The sequence below is a fragment of the Aythya fuligula genome, chromosome 5 (assembly GCF_009819795.1).
Source record: "Aythya fuligula isolate bAytFul2 chromosome 5, bAytFul2.pri, whole genome shotgun sequence".
NCBI classification, from domain to species: domain Eukaryota; kingdom Metazoa; phylum Chordata; class Aves; order Anseriformes; family Anatidae; genus Aythya; species Aythya fuligula.
The window spans coordinates 15,964,515-15,975,980 of NC_045563.1; positions in this window are offsets into that span (position 1 = coordinate 15,964,515).

The following is an 11,466-nucleotide window of genomic DNA, read 5'->3' on the forward strand; positions in this document are numbered from 1 at the left end:
ATCCCATTTGCTATTTGTACTGTGCAGGCTGCTATACAAACATGGTGAAGAATGGCCTCTGCCCAGCACCATGTTACCCAAACAGGCTTAGTTTTTGCTGTCATGACCCTGAGGGATGTCAATAATGTTGCAGTTTCATTTCTCACCTGAGAGAAGTGATTTATTCTCAACAGCTACGATTTACAAAGCCTGATTTACAAAGCCACTGACTACCTGGGGCAGGATTCCTCTCACCTGATTTTAACCAAACTACAAACTAGGCATTTAAAATACCTAAATTGTCTAGAATCTGTCGTCAGTGGAGAAGGACAGCACCCCCACATGGCAGCCCAGCTTACCCTGAAATAAGTACCCAAGCTGGGAATGCAGAACAGCCCCAGGCTGCTTGGTGGTGCAGGGACAACTGCTGCAATGTGGGATGTGGCTCCCAGGGTCTAAATCTATTCCCGGTGAGAGGGCAGGCGCTGCTGCATGACAGCATCTCAGCAGGGGGCTATCAGCCAGTCCAACGATGTCAGGCATTCCCATCCTAACGGTAAATAATGCAAAATTAAGTATGAATAATAATCCATAATCAGAGTAGGAACAGTCCATTCAAAACTGAATATACTCATGCCAAATTCTACAGAAAATCCCACCTAATTATTGAAAAGAGAATGGATTTATTAATACAGAAAAGGACTTCAGAAAATTTATAGAAAAGCATCTTGTGTGTATGTGTGTGCGTGCATGTGTATGTGCACACATGCATGCAATTTAATCCATCCTGAGTAGAAAAACAAATGTTGTTCTGAAAATAGTAGGTTTTGGTAGACAATAACTTTGAGGTCACTTGAGCAGCCTGGTCAGGATCCCCTGAATGGGATAACTGAAAAGCCAGTGGCACGTCCTCCGCCCTCCCAGTTAACACCAGCACAAGCAACATGTGCTTTGATGGTGGCCGCAGGGTTGTGGCCGCTCACAGCTCAGCTTCCCTCTCTTCTCCCCAACAAGGGTTCACGGAAGCCTGGAGAACACATGGGAGAGGAGCCTGGGGTCCCAACCAGGGCCTTCTCTCCAGTGTTGAAGTGAACATGGAGATACAAGTTACAAACATACTAAAACGTGAAGTCCCCCTAGTCAATTTTCTTTTTTCTGGGGGCTAAGACAAACTGCAGCAGCTGTAGGCCACTTCCTTCAGATCCATTTCTCCTGTTTTTGAGCAGTTTCTTGTGTTAGAGAAAACTCTGCAGACACATCAGTGCAGAGGCAAGTGCCCTCTGACCATCAACAAGAACAAGCAGAGGTGCCTGGAGAGCACCTCATCCCTTTTGATGGCAGCAGCCAGTCAACGTCCCCTGCATTCAGCACACGTAGCAGAGACGTGTCCTTCCTCCAAGGGAACTGAGCAGCTGAAGCTGAAATGCTTCATCAGCTTGGGAAAGCTTGAAAACAACCAGCACTGAATTTATATCTGTGGGTTTTCAGGGATTTTCTGTCTGGACTTACATTGAATCAGCAGAAGTAAGGAAAAAAAAAAAATAAATAAAATCTAAAATATACCAGCTACCAAACCACCTTTGCCAAACATTTCAAGCTCTCAAACCCCATTTATTCCTGAAAAATACACCTTTATTCCAGGAATACCCCTGATGATGCTATTTGCATGAACAGTTTTTAAAAATAGCTCTTTTCAGAACTGCTTTTCAAACTCAGTCCCCGCTCTACACAAACAACTCGTCGAGATCTGCTTCAGACCAGCTTATCTCAGTCGGATTGAGTCGGTACCTCTAGAGTTTGCCTGGAAAACTGCTGCAATTTAAAACCTTGCTTTGATCTCTATTAATTTTCAATTGTAGCCAAATTAAGCCTGTAAATCTGTAAATAATGTGTATGAACAGTAAGGTAGATTATCACCTGAGGCTGCAAGCCTGTGAGGCTAGATTGGAGAAGGGGAACCCAGCTCCCAAATGCATCACCAAAAGTACGATGCCGAGGGGGTGATGCTGGCTGCTGACAATTAATGATCTGCTGGTGCTGACGGATCCAAAGAACTGAAGAGGGAAAGTGGTCTTATGTGGTTAATGCTTTTAATAGGGTGATGCACTACTTGTGCTGATTTCAGGCTGGACTCCCACGGACTTACACAGCAGAGAAACTGGCTGCTGATCGGTTCATTTTCAGGCTTTCAAGAACAAAGAGAGCACTGGTGCACTTCATGCTGAGTTCTTGGTTTTGAAGTAGCTAAGAGGATGTTTGCTGAAACCTAAGTATAGAAGATTTGTCTGAAATTTAATTTTGCAGAAAGCAACATGTTTTAAAATGACACTGGAGATGAGAACAGCTATTCCATATTATGTTTTATACACTTTATCCCATACTTACACAGTAAGTATGGCCAGGAGACAAAACAAGGAGGTGCAAATCTGATTAGATTCTTTCTGATGAGATTCTTATTTGCGGGGGGAGGGGAGGCGGGGGGGGGGAAGGAGACAATTTGCCTAAATATCATATGATCATATGATACATAGACAACTATAAATCAGACATGACTTTTGGATGCTAAAGCATAGCCTACATTCTGCATTTGTTGTGATGATTCACAGCAATGAACTTGACCCAAAAAAATGCTGCAAAAGTGCTCAGTGTTATTAATAATAGTCATTATTCAGAGAATTCCCAGATGGATTACTTCAACTTCCTTTCTGCAACAGCTCCAGTCTCCTTTTATTCATCATGTGCATTTTATTCCCTTCTAATTAAATGTGATTTTCTCAGCAGATGCTTTTATTTTTCACCCCACCTGCACCCACAGACCAGCTGTTGAGGCTGCCCAGTGGCTCAGGGGAGCATTAGCAGCTGTATGGAAAGGGAATTTACAAAACTGGGGGCTGTGTCAGGAGCTTTTCCCTGCAACACCTGGCAGGTAGTGGGATATTTGTGTGAGGCTGTAACAAAGAGCTCTCCTGTATCTGCCTGGTGACACATGAGCCTGTGGACAATATTAGACTCTGATGGGACTACAGCTCTTATGTCCATAAGAAGGACATGGACCTGTTAGAGCAGGTCCAGAGCAGAGTCACAAAGATGATCAAGGTGTTGGAGAACCTCTCCTATGAAGACAGGCTGAGAGAGTTCGAGATATTCAGTCCTTTCAGTCCTGGGGAGAAGAGAAGGCTCCAGGGAGACCTTATAGAAGCCTTTCAATAGATAAAGAGGGCTTATAAGAAAGATGGGGAGGGCTTATAAGAAAGATGGAGAAAGTGTTTCTTTTTTGCCAGGGCCTATGCTGACAGGACAAGTGGTAATGGTCTTAAACCAAAAAAGGGTTCATTAGGATTAGATATAAGGAATAAATTCTTTACTCTGAGAGTGGTGAGGCACTGGAAGAGGTTACCCAGAGAAGCTGTGTCTGCCCCATCCCTGGAGGTGTTCAAGGCTGGGCTGGATGGGGCTTTGGGCAACCTGGTCTATGATTCTGTACTACTGGGATGGATAGCACTTTTTTTCCTCACAGAAAGCAAGGTAATGGAAAGAAGGGCTGGCATATTATTAACAATAAAGTTCCGATGAAGAAGAGTCACCCAAGAACTGAAATTATGCACAGTCTTGCCCCACTAGTGACTGCATGCTACAGTCTGTCCCTCCAGTAGATTTACACTATTTCATGCAAAATAAAGCAGCTGCCATAAACCTGCTCTGTTCATAGAAATGGGCTGAGATCTTCAGCTGGTAAATAGTCATGCAGTCCCAGTGGATTCAAGGAACTTCAGTTTTATCGAAAGCAAAGATATATCCCTTTCACTCCCTTTGTCAAGCAGCCAGAAAAGGAGCAGTTCTGCTGTGAGCTGATATTCTGCCTGGCTGCCTTCCCCATCTGTGCTGCCTGTGGTTGCCTCCGTACAGCGCTGCTCCACCCGCCTAAAGCTTGAGGATGGTTTCCAGCCTCCCTGAGCATTTCATTAACTTATCTCAATTTTTTAGACAAATACAAAACATTTCTCCAGACAGGTTGCAGGGCGCCAGTTTATCTGCATTAATATAATAGTGACCTTTTATCCACAGTATCCAGCCTCCCCTTAAAAGTCAATCCCTACCCAGTGAATGTGCTGTAAATAGCAGGATCTACACACGACAGTGCTAGACATACTGCCCTCCTCATTTGATCACGCTCAGCTGTGTTTCACTGCTTTGCTTTTTGTTTTGCTCTCCTGAAGTCACCTTGTTACTTGCCATTTAATGCTTATTGTTAAATAACCAGTTTGAAGATTCATGAGCTAATTAATGGGTCTTATTTTACACATGCAAAGGATCTTAACCTTAAAGCATTTACCTGGCTGAGTAGGGGCAAATGGTAGCAGCAGTGAACTGGATAATAATGATAATGATTACCTTTGTGCTGTCCATGAAATCTTGCTATGGTCAGGACGTACCAGGGCTAAGCATGATACCATGTAATTGCATGGAAGGAAAGAGAACCCCATAAGAGTTATATTATTCTGGGATTTATATGAAGCTATACTATAGCAAATCAGTCAAGTGATACAGACCTTTTCTCAGAGTAGCTACAGGGCCATGTATTTATTTTACATGCCCTCTTAAGGACCACTTATTATTTCAAATGCCAGGTTTTTAATATCAATCAGAGAAAGACAAAGCTTATGCTCAGGCTTCATATAATTTGGAAAATTATAGGAGGACTTCTCAGAAACATAATCCTATAAATGTAGCTATATGTGCAAATAGCATTTCAAATGCTTTCTTCTGGGGTCTCTAGCCCACACTCCTTGAGATGCCTGTCCCACGCAGTGAGGTGGGGACACTCAGCGAGTCCAGGAAGCTGCCTCTGTCTTCAGAAAGAGTCGAAGCAAGTCAGCAAGGCCCCAGCCCACCAGTAAACCACCTCTGGGGACAGCTACCTCTAAGCTGCAGTGACCATACCCTGCCACGGTCTGTGGTGGGAACCACTGCTTTTTGATCCTGCTTTTTCCTTGGCATTTTTCCTTTTTGAGAGAAATGCCTTTTTCTTTCCAATGGACAGAACAGCTCAAAGGCAGGCTATCTTCCCCTAACTTTCCTGAAGAGAAAAATGAGGTTATATATACTGGCATTTTCTTGTACCACTTTAAATAGCTACAGACCATCGCAGTTTGCTTGCCCAGAGCAGTTAGGACTGGAAGGTTTCTTTCTTTTTTTTTTTTTTTTCCTAGCTGGGGAGAAAGTTCCTGAAACAGAAGGAACATGCCTTAGAGCAACATTTCAAACAAAAATTATCTTCCCTGAAGATCTGAAAAATGATTTTGCTATATTTATCAGTTTTATAGCAGAGAAAGGTCAAAATGTGAATTTATCCAGCAAGTTCAGCAAAGCCTCTTTTTCTTCCACTCTCCCAAAAGGCATAAAAGTAAAATTACATCTACCACTTTAATGCTGGTGCGTCTAGGTTTTCTGTTTTATATGAAAATGTTCTACAGAAGATTTGGGGTAATGAGATAACACAGGGTCAGAAAAAATCAGATTCAAATAAGCAGTCCGCAAATGTAGAATTCAAAAAAAAAAAAAAAAAAAAAAATGCAGAGACACTTCTTCTCAAGAGAGAGACAAATCCATTAAGCTAATCTGACGTTCTGACCTAACGTTTTTTCTTCATTTAGGATCTTTCATCCTTCATGCAAGAAGATCTTTCATTATTTTCTACCTAAACAAATCCCAGAATATGGGCATTCTTCTGCAAATAGTTTGCTGAGAAAAAATCCTCTAAACAGTCACAGTCTGAAGTTTGAACAGTGAACTATTGCATGAGTTTTGTTTTCTCTTTTCTTCTGAGCCAATGACCTAGACTTTATAAACAACTTCCTTTACCCTCCCTCAACAATTACTTTCCATCCAAAAGAAGTTTCCTTTCAAGATTTTGGTTCTGAAGAAAAACAAGAGGGATGACAGGACACTTTGATGCAGATCCCATTCTGTCACATACTTCTTGTAAGACACGGACAAGACAAAGCCTGATCTCCAGAAGACTTCTGACATAGCTATCCAAACAACTGGGTTTTCAAGAAGCTTGGTCTCTCAGGCTGCTTCCCCTGCAGAGCAGCTCTGCCTGGGGTGCATTCATCTAAGCAAAGCTGAGTGACATAACACTTCAGGAAGCCCAGAACAGTCATTTCTCCTGCCCTGTCCCAGTGGTCCTGTTCCAGCAGGACAGGCTTGCAGTAGGTGCAGCACTTCCCCAGTCAGGGGCTCTCTGGGATGTGTGAGACCTGAGCTACAGCCCTCCCCTCGGCTCCGTTTGTGAGCAAGGTCTCAAAGCTGCTCCCCGACTCCCCACACATGACAGCTGTAGAGGCACCAAGGTGCTGTCACCTTTACCTGCTGAGGCACCTTCTGCTTTGTATGCAGTCACCATTCACCAGGATGTGCAGAGAGGCTCCAGCCTATCAGCCCGCCATCACACACAGACCAGAGGCAGGAGGGGGCCACAGTCACTGCCCTGCTCCAGTGTGCTGGGCAGGGAAGGAGGGGAAAGAAAAGAGGGAAATCCCTACCCAGCAATGCCAGGAAAGGCCACAGACTGGATGGGACAGCTGGATTCAATCAAATTGGCAAAGTAACTGCTGGAGGAGAGGGAAACGTTTCACCCTACTATGCCCCACCGTGGTGGCTGTACTTGGTACAAGGAGCACTGAAATGAGTTAGGTACTCAGCTGTGGCTTTCACCAATACTAGCTCCTCGCTGAGGAAGGCAGGTAGCTCTGGCACACCCTTAGGCAACAAAGTCCCTTGAGGAGAGAGCTGAGAGGTGAAACCTCGCTCAACACCATGCCGCCTCCTTCCCTCCAGCTGCTGACAGTTCACCAGGAGCCACCTCAGCCACCTCCTATAGACACCTGCAGTGCTGGCACTGGGCAGTGAGTGCCTGGGCAGTCATTTCTGCTTTGTGGACCCCCGTAGATAGCCTCCTCCAGAAATGTCATATGTACAGGTTGCAGTACATATAGTTGAGCTTTGCGTGCCAACATCAGCTCTCACAGTTTCCCAAGAGGCAGTCTGTAGGCCCAGGGAGTTGTACAGCATTAAGTCAGAGACCGAAAGACATGTCTGAGCTCCACACCCAGCAGTACACCAAGGTACCTTAGCTAACACTGGGTGACTCATCAGTAAAAGCAAGCATCCCCGTTTTCATTGCGGAGCAAGAGTGGGCACACATAAAAGCTGAGGTGCTCTTGCAGTAGTAAATATAAATATGTCCTTGCAATAACTCATCCATGCTTCCATATTTTGTATAAATAGCCTTATGTTGCAATAGCACATCCATTATCCCTCCTCTCCATCCCATATAAATAGCCACCACTGAAGTCAGTGAACACTGACCCACTTCACATGACTCCAAACTGTCCTTCAGGACAACTCTTTCTTGCAGCAAGCTGGCAAGCAAGGTAGACCCATGCTGAGCACTATGCCATCACACTGCCCCACAGCCAGACCCACACGTCACCTGCATGCAGCCCCTCACATCTCTCTTCTCCCCCTGTCCCATAACACTTGCCATCCTCTAAACATAAAGAGGGAGAAGAAAGCTGAGAAGCAGGGTAGGTACACCAAAGATCATGGCCAGACTGGACAGCAAAAAAATTGCTACCTCTTTAGCATATATCAGTTCTTTCTCTGCTCCAGAGGTTTCTGAGATTAAAAGCCTAAAAGTCTTGAAGTTGTGACAGGAAAAATGAGTACATTTCACAGGGTCCCGGTAGCCTCTTTGTGCCAGGATCAGATGAGAGAGTACCACTCATGGTTAGCCTGGAGCCTCCCTGTGATCTCTGGCAAAGTTTCTGGTCCGGGTAATTAAATTGTTCCAGCAGAGGCTCGCAGCCCTCCGGAGGCTTTCACAGGCAAAGCAGGAGCGTGGTGCTTCCAGCCCAGAGGGGTTGTGTTCTCATGCTTTTCCTACTTCATCGAGCTCTCCAGAAAGTGAATGAACAAGCCCGACTTTTAACAATTTAATTTCCTGAGTGTGTTTTGGCATTGATGAAGAAGCTGTCTGGTTTGGACTGTAAGTGATTGTCTCTGAACTGTTACCCAATATATACGCTTGCAAGTATGGCCCCCTGTGACATTTTTGCTAAGCTAATCAGTTCCTGCTGCTAAAGCTTAATAAATGTTACTCCTCTGCCATGCAGGGCCTGAGGTCATTCTGCTAAGGAAAAGAAAGGTAGAAATTGAATTTGCAGAGGAAAAGTTTTCTGCAGGATCATAATTTGATACAACCCTTAACCCTTGAATATTTTGCACTAAAACATCTTATTAAAACTAAGAAAATGAAAACAGCTTATACTTTTGTAAGCAGGAATTACTTTTTTTTTCCCCCATAACTCAGCATTGAGAGTTTAACCTACCCTTCTTGCATCACAGGTATATGGTCTTGATGAAAAACAGGGTCAATGGTGCTTTTATTACCACCTTTCTTCAGAAATTGTTCTGGATACTCTTTCCAAAGCAACTTTGTATGTTCTTAAAGCAACCCTGTTATCCTTAGAGAGAGGTCAGCGGTGAGTTTCAAACGCACAGAAGTGCTTATGAGCACCACTGAACTACCTAAACCTGAGGAAGAAAAAACTCTGTTCCTCACTGCCACACTTTACACAGTGCTCTGCTCAGAGTCTTGGACTTTGAATGGTCAGTTTTGAAATTTTCTGATCTCTGAATGTATTTTCTAGGTGTCATATATACTTCAGGCATATAAACTCCCTAGAGAGATCAGATGTACACTGTGTCATGTATGTCCAGAGCTTAAAAGGTAAACTATTACCTAAGGGATCAGACCTTCAGAACATTAAGAGAAATCTCTCTAGGGAAAATACAAGCTATTCCAACAGTCTGTTGTGTTGTTGCCAATCTCTTTCTCCTTCTGCCTTTTTATTGCTAAGCACTTTCTTTCCCACTTTCCCACTTTGTTTAAATTTAATAAAATCTCTTTGCTTCTTAACAGGAAGAAATATTTCATCCCAGAAATGTTTGTGGGTCATTGACAATGATACACAATTTGTGTTTTGCTCATTAAGGACTTCCCAGGCAAACTTCAGCTCTATCCTGTCTATTGCTTCAATTCATCTTTCATTTGGCATTTTGGCTGCCTATTAACACTAACAAAATATTGTTATGAAAACAAACCAAGTTGCTATTCTTTGATTACAATCAGGCTTTCTGGCTCGAAGTATGGTCAGGTTCAATATGAACTTTAAATTCATTTCTAAATTTCAAAACATGATGCAATCTGTAAAAGTTATCCATTCCCATCTGCTATGTGAGATGATCTTTTTTTGTTTAATTTTGGTATGCCCTCAAAACCAGATATCACACCCAGAAAAAGAAAAAATATATTTGAAATGTTTCCTGAGTGGGTCATTTCCCTTCCATGAGTACTGAAATCTACTGAAAATTGTCAAATGAACTTTTGTTCTGGCTTTATTCGTTTTGCTTACAGCTCCATGTGAAATTTTCTCCATGGTTTTTGAGACCCCATAGCTACCTCCTCTGATCTCCCTCCCTTTGGCACTTCAATTCCTTTTGGACGTGCACATCATCTTTTGTGCACAGATCTTTGCACATAGACACTGGGGGTGGACAAGTTCCTTTTACATTTCTCAGGAGGATTTGTAAATATAAATATGGTTTTACGAAAACAGAGGAAGGTCAGCCTTACCTCCCTCACAGTGCGAGGAAGGAACTGAAACACAGATGCTTTGTCTAAGAGTGGTCCTGCTCTGGGACCAAGGGAATGGAAGCCAGACCTCCCTGCTCCACGTCCAGACCCAGGCATTCCCTCACAGGCTTCTTTAGTTGCTGACAATTACTCAAGTCAATGCAATTGCTGTATCATTTTTAATGAATAATACAGATTAAACAAAGGGTGTTTTTGTCCCTGACCCACACACACACACACTATATACATATAGTGGTTCTATACCAGTACCACATTTAGTTTGCTTTATGAAAGCATAAACCCATTGTTTCAGTGCCTCAACGACAATATAAGCCTGTGTATGCTGGGAAGGAATATAATATCAAAGTATATACATTTGAAAATATGACTCTCCATGACAGCAAAGGAGACCAGAGAATTTGAGGACATATTAATTTAATTACATAAGTATTATTTCTTTTATTCTAAATGCTTTGTTCCTAAACATTAGTTTAGAGGGGGTTTTAACTTGGCTAATCCAATAAAGAAGAGCAAGTTGGAATAAAACTAGCAATTACTCCAATCCCTCTCCTTTCTTTTGCATCAAGGAGCCTAACCCACGATTAGCTTTTAAGCTTTCAGAAACATCCTTTCCATCTCACCCACTGCTGACATTTCCCAAATGAACTGCCTCCATCAACAGCAGTGTTTTAGCAAACAGTCATTCTTTCCTGTCACAGGATATCCTACAGCTGTCTGACCCAGTGAACCTAATCAACCTGCTGGGGAGAGCTGAATTATTGCAGATGTAAGGTTGATTGAAATTAGCAATTCCCAGCACTTAATCCCAGTGTGACAAAACAAGCCTTTGCATATTTAAATACCAAGTTATCTCAAGCAAATGTGGAACAATAATGCCCTGAAATACCCATGTTGTTCTCTCAGTAATGCATGAATTACTGGAAATTTTGGTAAATTATTTGAATGTTGATTCCAACTGGTTTCAGAGTGTCATCCCAGGTATATCTCTGTATATGAATGGAGTCATAACAATTGCAACTTATTACATTTCTTAGGAATGATCTCAAGGCTCTAGCCCCAACCATCTGCATTGTATAGGAAGAAGTCTTAGAAAAGTCTTTGCAGATTGTATGCTTTTGTTACCACAGCTGATGCTGGAAGAAGAGACTCCAGGGACAAAGGCATTGTAGATTCACAGCATTGGAAGGAAAGCCTCTAGCAATGGTGCCTTGTATCAGGAATTTGCTGTGACAAAAAGAAAAAGACTGTGCTGTGGAAGCTGAAGAAGACAGCTAGACTTCAGAACAAGCCCAGCATCACCATGTCAGCCACGTGAGGAAAATTTGCCCAACCTGTCCCAAGGAACAACCGAGATCCATGAGACAAGGCTCCAGAAAAAGTACTGCTGAGTGTAGAATTGTTCTACTGGAGCAGTCCTGCAGCTGGTATACAGGTGCCCACTATCAAAATATACATTTCCCATCCCTCATGGGAAAAATTACCCTATGTAAATGAGCTCACCTCAGCACAGCTAGAACATGGCTTGCTGTTGAATGCTTTAAGCCTGTGGATGTCCTTGTGGTCATAGTAAAGTTCTGACATCTGCAGGAATGCTGCCATTTACAAGAGCCAAGGCCTCTGAAAGTACTGCATAACTTCAGCAGGTACTTAAAAACAAAAAATCATAAAGACCTTGTTTTTTCACTATGGATTTATCCTCTGAGAAGACCCCTCCTTCAAGTAGGTTCCTAGTCCCCCCAGCCCAGATGGTGAAAGTCTGCTTCTGA